General features: G+C 42.8%; 1 protein-coding gene and 1 pseudogene across 1 annotated transcript in view; one reads left to right on the top strand and one right to left on the bottom strand.

Moving 5' to 3' along the window:
- Stx8 (syntaxin 8) overlaps positions 1-14,745 on the top strand; it is a 220,416-nt gene that overhangs the window by 115,247 nt on the left and 90,424 nt on the right. The gene's annotated exons all lie outside the window — the stretch shown is intronic.
- On the bottom strand, positions 3,036-3,572 carry LOC127219107 (60S ribosomal protein L11-like; annotated as a pseudogene).

The raw sequence follows: 14,745 nt of genomic DNA, 5'->3' as shown, positions 1-14,745 counted from the left end.
AAAGTGAGAACCAGCACCCAAGGTTGTCCTCTCCCTTCCACACAAATGTCATGAAATTGTGTGCCCACATTCACACTCAAATGTGCATATGTATGCATTGCACACACATGTTATAGATAGACACATACACCAACTGAGCTAAAAAACGACTATGGATTAGAAGCTGTGGAGAAGTTCAGTGGGTCAGAAAGCTGTGCAAGCATGAAGATCTAAGCTTGGTTTCCAGCACTCACGGAAGCAAAAACAAAACAAAACAAAACCCCTGGTGTGGCTGAGTGTGTGTCTGTAACCCCAGTATCATGGGAGGTGACAGGCAGAGGAGTAGGGCTTGCTGATTACCAGCACAGCTCCAGGTTCAGGAGAGTCCCCATCTCCAAGGAACAAGGCAGAGAATGATAGAGGAGGGCATCAGATGTGCTCCTCCAGCTTCTGTTGGCACCCTACCCAAAATACTGTACATCATCTGAATGGTTGTTAGCCTGGATGATCCTATGTTGTATCTTGCTGTGCAGGTTGAGCTCATCTCTGTATGTGTGTGTAACTGTCTTGGCTGGTGCAAGCAGAAGGTATTTTTAACATGTAATAATTTCCTTCCTAGAAAAGACCAAAGATGGTCAACTAGGCAACTTGTGAAGGATGTATGAGGGCTGGATAGCAGGAAAGCCTCAGGGGAAATATTCCTGTGTTAATCAGCAGTTTATATGTGCAAAATAACCTTATCTGCTAATGTTGGTGGTAAGTGGACTCTTAGTTGTGTTTGGAAGTGTTGAGGATCAAACTCGGGGCCTCATGAGTGTTTTGCAAGTGTTCTACCTCAGAATGCATCCTCAGCCTTTGCTTTTTTATCTTTCTTATATTTTACTAAGCTAAAGATCCATAAACCTGAAGAAAAAAAATTGCTTCAATTTTGTACTTGATAACTTTAATATGGTGACTGATAAATCGCGCAGAATTTCCTCTATGTAACTAACCCTACACCTCAAGACTGAGAAATGATGGCTTAGCACTGGCACGTTTTCAGTAAATATTAGTCGTTGTTGTTATGGTTTTAAATACTCTGAGCTTTTAGTAATGCGCTAGTCTGGTCTGGCTGTGTTCCCTTCCCACATTTGGCATGTTCCCTGCTGTAAGTCAGGTTGATTGCTCTCTCCCTCCCCTTCCTCCTGTGCTCAGAGCAGCTCTCATCATGGCCAGCATCAGCTGCCTCTGGCCAGTCTGGTAGACAACGCCCATTCTGCACACTCTTTGTGTGTGCACACATGTGTTCATTCAGGTACATGTGGAGGTCAGAGGACAACCTCAGGTGTCCTTGCTCACATGCCTCCCTCGTTTTATTTGAAACTGGGTCTCTGGTTGCCCTGAATGCTACCAAGCAGGCCAGGCTGGCTGATCAGTGGATCCTCCTGCCTCCACCTCCTATCATGCACTTCTGGGATTGCAAATGTGTCACCATATTCAGCTTTCTCATGGCATCTGGGAAACACAACTCAGGTTCTCATGTGGGCAAGCCACATTTTACCATCCATCTCTCCATCCCTGAGCTTCCTTTGCTGCTGCCCTCTCCTGTCTTAAGATTTGTTTTGTTGGGCTGGAGAGATGGCTCAGCAGTTACGCACACTGGCTGATCTTCTAGAAGACCCAGATTTGATTCTCAGCACCCACCCACATGGCACCTCACAGCCATCTGTAACTCCAGCTCCAGGGAATCTGCTGCCCTCTTCTGGCCTCAAAGAACACCAGACAGGCATGTGGCATGCACTGACCCTTTCTACCATGTAGGCTCTGGGGCCAACATGTCTGTGGAAAGCCCTGGCCTGAAGCATGTTAAGCCACTGAGCCATCTCAGAGGCCCACATCTCTCATTCTTAAATGCTGATGTTCAAGATTGACTTTACGCATCCTTCTCTTTATTCATTATTTTTTGTTGTAATTCTTAAATGAACATACAACAAAATTATACTGTGTGTGTATATAGTTCTGAGGAATTGTATACAGGTCTGGGTCTGTAACCACTGCCACAAACAGGACCCAGGACAAGTCCACTAACCCCTTCTCTTCCTCCTCATGCTAGCTCTCTGCGTTTATATCCACCCTGGGCCCTAACCTCTGGCAGCCACTGGCAGACTTAGCCTCTGCCACTAAAGCTCTGCCTTTTGCTCATGTCCTGTAATTTGCAGGTGAAATCATTCAGTATTATGTTTTATCTATTGTATATTTTATTGTTTCTTTGCATACATCACTTTCTTGGTTATAAGGAATGACTATATATACTCAAATTGTAATTTTTAACTGTTTTTTGTTTTGTTTCTGTTTGTTTTGTTTTTGTGACAGGGTCTCAATATGTAGTTATGGCTGTCCTGGAACTCTCTGTGTTCAAGGGCTGGCCTTGAACTCACAGAGATCCACCTGCCTCTTGAGTGCTGGGATTAAAGGCGTGGGCCACCACTCCCAGCTTATACTCAGATTTTTACAATCTGCTTAGAATCACTATTTAACCTTAGCAAAGAAAGCAAAGTTTTACCCTCTGTTCACTTGTAGTAAAAAAAAAAAAAAAAAAAAAAACAGATACTGTAAGGCTTGCTTCCAATTGTCAAATATCTAGTAAGTATATGTACTTTCTGCAAAATCAGATGATGATTGCTTTTTTGTAGCTATTTCCCATTCCTCTGCCTTTCTCATATCTCGTGTCTCAGGCTTCTTAGTAGGTCTCATTTTCTGTCTGAAGAACTTCTTGAATGATTGTTTGAGAATGGATCCACTGACAATATGTTTGTTTGGTTTGTTGGTTGGTTGGTTGTTGTGGGGTTTTTGTTTTTGTTTTGCAGGACAGTGGATGGATCCCAGGACCCATTCTACTACACATTTGTACCCATAGTCCTGGGAGTGTCTTTACTTCACCTTCATTTTTAAAAGATATTTTTCCTGAATTCAAAATGCTGTATCGACAACTCTTTTCTTTCTTCTTTCCTTTCTTTTTCTTTTTCTTTTTTCTTTTTTTTTTTTCTTTTTCCTAAGAAAATATTTTATTAACCTTTTGGATGAAATTTATTTGCCAGGAAGGATGATCCCATCATACTGCTGCTGGAACCAGCGCATGGCCTCCTCTTTACTGATTCTGTGTTTGGCCCCAATGTAGCCTGTCCTGTGCTTCTTGTCTGTAAACCTTGCTTACAGCACCTCATAGAAGTCCAGGCTGTAGATCCCAATGCTTGGGTCTTATTTGATGCCCATATCAATGTGTTCTTGAATCCCAAAGCCAAAGTTTCCAGTATCTAAGAAGCTATTTTTTCATAATTCATATTCCTGTACCTTCAGGCCTTTCTCTAGAATTTTTTCTGCCTTAGCTCCATGGACAGTGCAGTGAACAGCAATCTTTTCATTTCTCCTGATGCCAAAGGGCCTGACAGTGTATCTAGCTTTGGTAAACACAGGTGTCTGGCCTGTGAGCTGCTCAACACCTTGGCTGCCTGGGTCAGTCTGTCTCCGCTCTCCCCAACACAGATATCGAGGCAGAGCTGGCTGATGCAAAGTTCCCGCATGAGATTCTCCTTTTCACTTTTATCTTTCAACATGATGGGGAACGGGAAGAGGACAACTCTTTTCTTTTGGCACTTTAAAATGTCTTTGCATTTTCTCTGGCCTCCATGATTTCTGTTGAGAAAGCCACAGCCTTTGTATCTTTGCTCCCAATAACCTGTCCTTTTCTTTGGTTGTTTTAAGTTTTCTTTCCTTGTCTTTAAGTTTCAATGTTTGTTACTATTTTCTGGATGTGAATTTCTTTTGTTTACCTTGCTTGGGGTTTGCTGAGCTTCTCCAGTTGGAACCCAAGCTTGAGGCAATTCTATAGGGATCTAGCCATTAATTGATAATGAGACTTGGTCCCCAACAACCCCATATTATTGATTTGTAACATCAATTAGTGAGCCTTCCTTGAAATAACTGTTATATAAGTAGTTGCAAATAATATGAATCTTTGACCTTTGTTTTCTCTCTTCTCTCTCTCTTTCTCTCTCTCTTGTTTTGGTTTTGGTTTTTTGTTTGTTTGTTTTGCTTTGCTTTGCTTTGTTTTGTTTTTGAGACAGGGTTTCTCTGAGCCCTGCTGTCCTGAAACTCACTCTGTAGATCTTGAACTCACAGAGATCAACCTGCCTCTGCCTCCCAAGTGCTGGGTTTAAAGATGTGCACCATCACCACCCAGCCTGAATCTTTGACCTTTTACAGAAGACAAAACTAGACATTCATGTGTGTTTATTAAAGGTCACAATAGCAGTTACTTTACAGAGAGAGAGAGAGAGAATATAGTAGTAGTTAGGGAAACGAGATGGAGATGGTGATACTAGGGTTTCTGCTGCCTCATTTCTGAGCCTAGGTAAAATGTAAATGGGATAGCCACTTTGTGATAGTTAGGATTGGGCATATAGCTAGCTGAGTAGTAGAGCACTTGCTTTGCTCCTGGGGTTCAATCCTCAGTACCACACATATGCACTCAAAGAATAAGTACATTTTGTGATAATTAACTGAACTATGGATACAAGTTTAGTTGTATTTCACAGCCAAATATAAATTTTAGCTCTAAGTTTCCTGGTGGCATCAAGCTTAGTGGGATCATTGACTACTGTGATTTAATAGTTTTTGTTATTACACAGTGACTCAACCGACTTAAGTCCCCCCGCCATTCATTCTGTCATCATCTGGAAATGCTATTTAAGAACAGGGTGCTCACTGTATAACACAGGTGGGCCTCATACCTGTGGCAGTCCTCCTGCCCCCAAGTTGTAGGATTAACAGCGTGAGCCACCCCACCTAACTAAAAAATACTTAAAAAACATTTTTGGCAGGGAAATGGTATGTGAGTGGTACATAAGTGGACTTTGGGGGTATTAGTAATGTTGCCTCTGACATATTTTTCTGACAGAAATGGTATATGTTTGCAAAACAAATTGAATATGCCCTCTAACATACATAGATCTATACATGCATATACAGATATAGAAACATAAAAGTATTTGTGGCCGGGTATTGGTTGCACACACCTTTAATCCTAGCACTCAGGAGGCAGAGGCAGGTGGATCTCTGTGAGTTCGAGGCCAGCCTGGTCTACAGAGCTAGTTCCAGGACAGCCTCCAAAGCAATACAGAGAAACCCTGTCTCCAAAAACCAAACCAAAATAAAACATAAAAGTATTTGTATATACACATACATTCTTTGTTATGATGTGTTGTTTGCTTATCATTTTTCTGTCACTGAATAGTTTTGCATGCTTTCTGCAAATGGAAGCAGGCCCAGCAGATCGATGCACACACGGTGAACATTAGTGCAGCATGAAGCAAATGTTCTCCGCTGCTAAGTGGAATGAGTTAAACATGTGTTATTTACTCTGTCTGCTCTTTCCACCACTTACTTTGTGGTGTGAAGTGATGTTCCAGTTGCTAACAAAAGCATCGGCCACAAAAAAAATGTAGCCAGGTGATATTGCTGGGGTTTGGAATTGTGTTCATTGTGGCAACTCTTGGTGATTTTGAGCCCATGGAGGTTAAAGATGGGCAGGCAGTTAGTGGTTTGGGCAATTCTTTGATCTGTCAAGGACCTCACAAACTCTACTTGGACCGCAACACAGGAAGAAAAAACACCAAGGAGTGACTGAGTGGCAGCTAAGGGGCACTATGACCAAAGGCTGCCTGCCACAGCCAGGAGATGAGTGATTGCATCCTGTGAGGCAGGCGCTAAGCACTTTAACAAACCTATGGAGTTTGATCTCGCTTAGTGTCTTTCCCATGACCTCATTCCCTGCATTCCTGAGATGGGTGAGCACTCCCTGATTCCTTGTACAGTTGCATCTCTTTGTGTCCACACTCCATAGCCTCTCAAGATCAGTCTCTTTGTCCTGGATCCAGGTCCTTCCTCTGCTACCCATGTGGCTCCAATACCTGGGCTCAAGCGATCACCTCACTTCAGTCTCCCAAGTGGCTGGGACTGTGGACTGTCATGCCATACCTGCTGGCTTAAGTAGCTAGATTTTGAGTCCTTGAATTATCGTTTGTCTTCACACCTTTTTTTTTTTTTTTTTGGTCAGTTTTATACAGATTTTTTTCTTTATTGAGAAACTGAAGTCTTGGGTACATCAAAACCAATTTCTGGGGGGGGGGGGGGAGGGATCAGAATCCACATAGAAAAAAAATAAAAGTTAACACCCGGGCCATAGCAGAGCCCAGAGAATATACTCTTATAATTGAAAAATCCTAGGTGCTTCATGATTGACCTTTTGATACAAAATAAGCTATTGAATTTGCAACTTGTGGTTCTTGGTGTGGAGGTCCACAGACAAAGTAGGAAGTCTTCAGACCCTAGCTGAATGCCATGAGGGTTTATTTGGCTTTTGATTCTTTTTCCTTGTCTAAGAGGTAGCAGCAGCAGCAATAGTGCCCCCCCCCCACCTTCTGAGCAGCTTCTTTCTTGGCATGATGAGCCTGCAGGACCGCCACAGCTTCATCCGCCTTGGAAAGGAGGGACTCGGGTGACTCCAGCAGTCTTCACACCTTTTTACCCCATTGTTTGCTAGCATTTACTGGATGCTGTTTGATAGTTTCCTTCCTCTTCTGGTGAGCTTCCCCTCCTCCCTGTCATCTGAATGTCTGCAGAATTATTCCATTATTCTGAAATGGAGAAACTGCAGGATGAATTTTCATGGCTGGTGGACACTTTCCACTGATGTTGCATGGTACTTGGGTTTGGATTCTCACAGGAAGACTCCAGCTTTTGTGTCAGGGGAAAGTCCTCTTTCCTTTGATTGTTATCTCTTCTGTTTTCCTGGCTCTTTATTCCCACCTCTCTGTTTTACTTGCTAATGTAGTTTGCCCTTTCTATGCCCTTTTCCTGACTCCTGGGGAATATTTTGTAAGCCTTTTCCCTGGTGTACAGTGACTGTTTTCCTTCGTTACGGTTTTCCTTTGACCGGCAGGCTTCTGTCATATGGTCAGTGATGTGAAATTGTTGCCTTACTGTGCCTCTGTGCCTGTGGCACTGACTTAGTATCTTAACAGGGGAGAGAGCATCTTGAGTATTCCCCAGACTTTCCTTTATTGCCTACCTTTGTACACAGAGCTCTATGTCCATCTGTTTGGGGATTGGGGAGGGTTTATCTTAGCACAAGTCCCTGCTAACACATTTCAAACTTAGATGAAAGGCTCTGGTTTAAGGTCTGAGGAAAACGTGAGAGGAGCCCTTGCTTTCGCTCCTGAAGGCTCTGTAGGAGTGGGGACCAGCTGCCCTACCACAGGGAACCCATAGGCAGGGGATAGGGGGAGTTGAACTAATAACTTTTGAATTTCTACTTATTTATTTAAATATGTGTTTGGGCATCTTGCCTGTGTGTATATATACATATATTTTATCTGTGCACCACTTGCATATCTGAGGCCCAATGAGGGAGCAGAGTTACAGATGATTAGAGACCTCCATGTGAGTGCTAAGAATTAAACTTGGGTCCTCTAGAAGAGCAACAAGTGTGCTTCATCATTGAACCTTCTCTTTCAGCCCCTAAACTAGTAACTTTAAGAAAAGTCCACTGTTTTTTTTATGTCTCAAGTATTATTTATTAGTGGTATTAATATTAAAATCACAATGGCTTTACAGCTCCAGAGTCCATTGCGACTACAAAAGATATAAATTTCCCTTGAAGTTATATACCATTTGTTCTGCCATTACATAGAATTTATTGACATTAAAACTGAGACTAGACTAGAGAGCTGGGTGTTGGTGTTGCACACCTTTAATCCCAGCACTTGGAAGGCAGAGGCAGGCAGATTTCTGTGAGCTCCTAGTCAGCCTGATCTACAGAATGGGTTCCAGGACAGCCAAGGCTACACAGAAAACCTTGTTTTGAAAAGTAAAAACAAAAAAACCTAAGAATAGAAAAATTTATGAACTCTAGAGTCCATTAGTAGACACTTTCTAGTATTTCTTACTGTGTTTGGTTGCCAGTGTATTTTTATGTTTACATTGTCCATTTTCATCCAGCATCAAAGTGGCACTTGGTGTCACAAATCAACATGTAATAGGAATGTAAGAGACTCTTGGAACCAAATGCAAATACTTCCCAGGAAGCATTTCTCTTTGGAGGGTCAACTGTCAGGAATCTAGAATAATCAGCTGGTTGTTTCCTAGCCTATACTCCAAAACCTGTGTTTAATTTGTTCTTAATAGACTGTGGTTAGGGAAATTCCCACCTTAAGAGCTGTGGTCTGTAGGGTGGGAATTCCCCTAGGCTCCCTGGCTTAGGAAATATCCTTCTGAGGTCATAGTAACTGACAAGTAGAATAAATTCTATCAAACCAACCAACACTGGCAATATGAGCCTTTTAAAGTGTAATTTGGCAGACAGTTTCAAAGTCCATAAAACCGTCATAATCACACTTTGTTAAGGAAATGATGCAAGAGATGGAATGATAATGGAGGAAATAATTCATTGACTCATGATTTAAAAGTAGGAAAGTATTCAAAGTAGTCAACAATGGGCTACTAGTTAATGAATGGTTATTTAATGGAGTGAATATTTTGGAACTACTGGAAATTTTAACTGAGCCAGAGGCTTTGGCACAGGCTTGTAATCCCAAAACTCAGAGACTGAGGCAGGAGAATCTGAGCTCGAGGCCATCCTGTGCTATGTAGTGAAACCCTGTTCCAGAGAAAAGGAGGGGAGGGGAGAGACAGAAATAACAAACTCCAATTCTTTGTCAGTGCACAGAATTTCGTCCTTAGAACTTTTAAAAATAGTTTTATGTATTTATCCATCCCTTTCGCACATGTGTGTTCACATGTGTGCGCCATGGCACACATATAGAGGTCAGAGGAAAGTTTGCAGTTGATCCCTGGTGTGGGTCCTCACTCTCTACCTCACTGAGACAGGCTGTCTTGTTTACTCAGACATATGCTGGACTAGCTTGCCCTCAGAGCTTCTGGCAGACCTGCCACCTCTGCCTACCACCTCCCAGTAGGGGGCACTGGGATCTCGGGCACCCCTGCAGCTGCTTCTGGCTTTTGCTAGGGCCCTGGGGATGGGGACTCTGTCAGGCTTGCACAGTGAGTGCTTTCACCCGCTGAGCCCCCTCCCCAGCTCCGAGCTCTCGGGCATCTGCTTAGGACACACATTAGCTTCCTAGTTGTGCTCCTGCCTTACCTTTTCCAATTGGAAGAGCCTCTGGTTTTAGAACAAAACTCTCATTTTACTTTATAAAATTCCTTCTCCTCTAACTTTTATTTAAAGATTATATACATAATTACCTTTTAAACAGGACCTCACTCTGTAGCCTGTGCTGTCCTCAAACTCATATAGCATCCTCCTCCCCAGCCCCTGAGTGCTAGGATTGCACCCCAGCCTAGATCTAGAGCACCCATCTCCTTTGCTTACTTGATTCTTTCCTGTCTTGCTTTTCTTACAAGATTTCACAATTAAGAAACCTTTTTAATGATCTTAAATATAAAAAAAAAATTGTATACTTGACAAAAATCCAAGAAACTATCTGAAATATAGGCAGAACGTGTTGACGGTCCTTAAGACATTGTGGGGGTATTCTTACCAACAATTTTATGTAACAGCTTGTTACATTGTTAAGTGTCATTACAGTAAGCACTTAGAAGCTGTCCTTGCTAACAGCATGGCACCTCATTTGGGCCCACAAGGTAACAAAAGGCAGAATGGAGATCTGGGTTTTGCCTCCACACTGTGTGTGTGTGTGTGTCCATGTGTCCGTCCTTTAGTGTGGGGCCTATTCTTCCTATTCTTTCATAGAACTTTTCCTAATGACAAGACAGTGACCATCTAGCTAGGGAACACTTTGACCCAATGGGAACCGTACAAACTATAGACTGCCATTATCTCTGTTGTAAGCATGTTGCTAGTTTAATGAGTGTCTGCCTAAGTTATTTTGTCTCCCTTCAAAGCTGAAGATGTAGAAATAAGTTGTTGTCCAAAATACATTATAAAAGCTGAGTCTTAATTATATTTATGATAAAAATGAAGCAAATTAAGATCGCCTGTCTATACATTGCCTTTTGTAAACCTTTAAGTAGACAACAACTGGTTTTCAAATGGCCAGTTTCTCTAGCTGTGAGCCTGTGTCTTTAAACAAGCTGTCTCCCCATGTGCAGTGAGGGGACAAGAGGGGACAGACCTTCCCATTTCAAAAGAAGAAGCAGGGGCAGGGGTGGGGGCAAACACAAACTAGGAAGATGACAGTAAAGCTGAGAAATAGTCTGCTTTGGCTCCATGTCCCTCACATTGGGCACAGAGGTGGAGGCTAGGCCTCCCTGACCTTGGGGGGGCCCCCATCCCCATTGTTTGTTGGGCTCAGACCAGTCTGAAGCACAGTTTGGAATCTCATATTGACAGTTCTCCCAGGCAGGGGCCCATCTCTGGTAGATCTATAGTTCTTAGGTCTTCAGGGTGGTTCTGTTCCCATGCCTCCACTCAGCATTTTCCCAACAGGATGCTTTCTCCACCAACTCTGCCCCTGTGCCAAATCTCTACTTGGCCCTTAGATAGTCTGCAATGTCATTTGGAGTCTAGGTGGAGGCAGCTATGTGCCCAGAGCCTTTTCACTGTGCAGGCTTGTAGTCTTAACACCTTGGGGATGGAGGCAAGGCTTACTGCTTGTACCTCTATAGCAACAGGGCCAGTTGCATTGGATCCACTATCGTGGCTGGGTGGTTGGGGAGCATTGTGTCAGAATTCACGGGGACCTAGACAGTGAGCCCACAGTGGAATGCTCTGGTCCTGGCCCTGATACCCTTTTGCCCTTAGTGCTCTGGGCTTGTGGTAGGAAGGTGGCCTCAAAGATCTCTGAATGGTGTTCCATTGTGTTGATACCTAGCTCCAGGCTCCCTTGTAGCCCTGTGATCTCTTTGACAAAGAGTGTTCTCTCCCACACATGCTTTCTCCTCCCTGCTCTGCCTTTAAAGATAAATTCTTCTCTAAGTTCTCTTTGCCACACTATCTCACTGTACATGGTTGGAAGTAGCTACACTGCAGCCTGAATACTTAATGCTTGGGCATTTATTTCTTCTACCAGATAGCCTCATCCAATACTTCCAAGTTCCCTGGGGGTTCTATGAGAGCTGGATCACAAACATGCCACCGTGATCTTTGCTTCTTCAGTTTCTATGCTTGTTCCCAGTGTTTGTGGAGCTCCAAATGTCCTTGACCAGATTTCTACCAGCTATCTGGACATGATTCACACACAGTCTCTAAGGAGATAGAGAATTTTCTAGCTTCTTCTCTGAAACCTTCAATGTTCCATTTACAGAAACTTAGGCTTTTTCTAGCATTCTCAAAAATTTTCTTATCCTGTGCTCATTGTCCAGTTTCAGAGCTATTTCAGATTGATAAACATCCCTAAATTGCTATTAAATTACTTTTATGCACTAAACATGGAATTGTTAAATTAATTGGAGGCACTTGATGCCCTGCCTGGCAACCCGAGTTTGATCCCTGGGTTCCACATGGTGGGAGAAGTTGTCTTCAGTATCATGTTTGTGTGCCCTCTACACATGTGTTTTAAACAAAATAGCCATCTTCAGTTAGTAAAGTACATAGAGCACAATCTGAATTCAGGTCCCCAACAGTTACATAAAAGCTGGGTATGGTGGTTTATGTCTGTAACTCCAGTGCTGGGGGCAGAGATAGGTGGATCCCAGGAACTCACTGGTCAGCTGACCTAGCTGCAAGAGTGAACTCCAGTGTCAGTGAGAGACAGCTCAAAAAAGAAGGTAAAGAGGGCCAGAGATTTGGCTCAGCAGTTAGAATTTGATATTCTTACAGAGGACCTGGGTTTGGTTCCCAGAACCCACATGGTGACTCACAATTGTCCCTAACTCCAGCTTCAGAGGATCCAATACCCACTTCTGACCTCTTTGGGCATGAGGCATACAAATGTTACATAGACATACATACAGGTAAAGTACTTATATGTGTAAAATAAATCTAAAAAGAAAAAAGTCAAAAATGTAGAAACAAAATTGCCCTCTGATCTCCATGCATAGTTGATGACTTGTGGTTGTCCCTCCTCACATCACCAACACCCACTCCACTGGCATGCACATGCACTCAGAGAGAGAGAGAGAGAGAGAGAGAGAGAGAGAGAGAGAGAGAGAGAGAGAGAGAGAGAGAGAGAGAGAGAGGAACAACACCGAGTGAAGAATGATTGAGAAATACACTAGAGTCAGCCTTTGGCCTCCTCCTGCTCATGCCCACGCATGAGATATGCTCCCCTATGCACATGTGCACACACCAGAGTTTTATCAACTAAAGTGGTAAGTGTACCTGTTCTCCATTAAAACATTAACTCCTTCAGTGTAAAGCACTGTTTTTACTGAGCTAACCTGCTACATATTTGTTGGTTTACCTTATACTTATGCATATTCACAAACTTGAAATGAAACCTGTCTAGAAATTCAGTTTGCAAGGGGTAGCTGGCATAATTATTTCTAGACATGGATATTTCCCTTGCCTCTCTACAGGATATTAAACCGAAGTTTTATATTATAAATAGGTAATATCTGTAAGCCATAATGAAATCTGATTGTGTCAGCTTTATTGAGCAAAGTGGCGATCACCCATGCAAACCATGACTTTCACTGGAATGTCCTGATAGTGTGAAGTTTGGGTCCCAAACTACTCACTTTCAAGTGCTTCTATATGTAAACTCAGGAACCGATTTTCTTCCGAATTGTCATGTTTCCCACTGATGAAGTGCTCAGTGGAAGACTGACCATCCTCCTCCCAGAGACATAAGAAAAGTGGGCGGAGCTACAGGGTCACTGCCCAACTTGTTGTGGGCCTAAAATTGTGCCAGTGTGAACCACCTGTCCCTCCTTCCTTCTGCCTTTTCCTCCCTTCCCTCCTTTCTCTCCTTCTTCCCTAGGGTTCATTGGAAAATTTTAGTGATAGGATATTATTTTTAATTTACTTTCATTTTATGTGTATGCATGTTTGCCTTCATGTATGTCTGTGCACTACATATGTTCCTGGTGCCCATGGAGGCCAGAAGAGAGCATCAGATCCCCTGGGACTGGAATCACAGATAGCTGTGAGCTGCCATGTGGGAGCTGGGAATTGAGCCCAGGTCCTCTGGAAGAGCAGTGTTCTAAACTGTAATGAAGTTCTGATTGGTCTAAATGATAAAAACACCAAGTCACATAGAGGAAAATGCTGAGAGGTCAGAGAGAAGAAGGAGCAAGCTAAAGCCACCTTTACCATCTTAGCGTCTCTCCAGCCAGCCCATCTCACTTCCTGTCCGTGCTCTACCATCTCACTTCCTGTTTCCACCCAGCCATCTCACTCCCTGCCTGTATGTACAGACTCTATGGTTAGCTAGTGGCAAACTCCATCCTCTGATCATCAGACAGGCTTTATTTGTGCTAGCAACATATCACCACACTACACTAATGAGCCATCTCTTCAGTCCTAGTCCTATATCATTTATTGTAAATTCATTTTTTTTTTCTGATTCATGCTTTCAGTTTGGGTGTAACTTTCTCAATAGATGCATGAATCTTTAGTGTTCAGGTTTGTGCATTTTTTTTTTTTAGAAATACATGAATATGTGTGACTGCATAAAACCTGTTCTCATAAGTTCCTTTTTTTTTTTTTTTTTTTTTTTTTGGTCACCACTTCCCCCCCCCCCCCCAGCCCAGATGTGATCATTTTCTGATTAGTATACAGTCAGGTTTATTCTTTTTTATTTTTTTTTCCCTTTCTTTTCCTTTCCTTGCCTCTCCCACCCCCTTCTTTTTTGAGATAGGGTTTCTCTGTGTAGCCCTGGCTGTCCTGGAACTTACCCTGAACTCAGAGATCCTCCTGCCTCTGTCTTCCAAGTACTGGGTTTAAAAGCATATGCCACACCAGCCAACGCTTTCCTTCCTTCCTTCCTTTCTTTAGCCAGAATTTCAAGTTGTCCAGGCTGGCTGTGAACTACCTGGTAACTGAGAATGAGCTGGAAGCCCTGATCCTTCTTTCTCCATGCTCCAAGTGCTGAGAATAAGACATGTGCCCCGACACCCAGACTCATGTATTGTTTATGTCTATGGAATCATGAAGCATGTTGATTTTTATTTTAGCCAATAAAACTTCTGAGCTGCCAATGGTTGTTGCATTGACTAATAATACTGTTTGTCTGTGTTGCCCACTGAGCCTAACAGAGAATCCCCTTTATTGCTGTGCAGTATTCTATCTTACAGACACACTTCAATTTGATGGATATTTTCATCACTTTAAGTTTAGGGTTCTAATGAATAAGGGTGCTTGATACTCTGCTTGATAAAATACCTAGGCATGAAGACTATGTGTAGGAACACAGATATCTGACTTGACTGGAGTAGATCAGCTCTTCCATGGGGCCTTTTGTGCCCTATCTCCCCAGCAATTAGCATCGTCAGCCTTTAATTTTAGCCTTCTGGTGGGTGTGGGTGTGTGGGGAAGCATCTCTCACTGTAGTTTGAATTTGCATTTCCCTAATGACTAATGTGGGCTCCTTTTCACGTGCATACTGGCTTTTTGTGTATTTTCTTTTGCAAACATCTGTTCAGGTATTTGGGTATTTAAGATCATGCTAGTATGGTCTTTTTTTGCTTGTTTGTTTGTTTGGTTAGTTGTTTTGTTTTGTTTTAATTGTTCTGTGTAGTGCAGTGGATCTTTATTCTAGCCACAAACACTTTGTCAGTTACATGTCCTATAGCACCATTCTCTGCAGC

The sequence above is a fragment of the Phodopus roborovskii genome, unplaced genomic scaffold (assembly GCF_943737965.1).
Source record: "Phodopus roborovskii unplaced genomic scaffold, PHOROB, whole genome shotgun sequence".
NCBI lineage: Eukaryota > Metazoa > Chordata > Mammalia > Rodentia > Cricetidae > Phodopus > Phodopus roborovskii.
The sequence above is the reverse complement of the archived record's forward strand: the minus strand, read 5'-3'. Positions and strand labels throughout refer to the sequence as shown.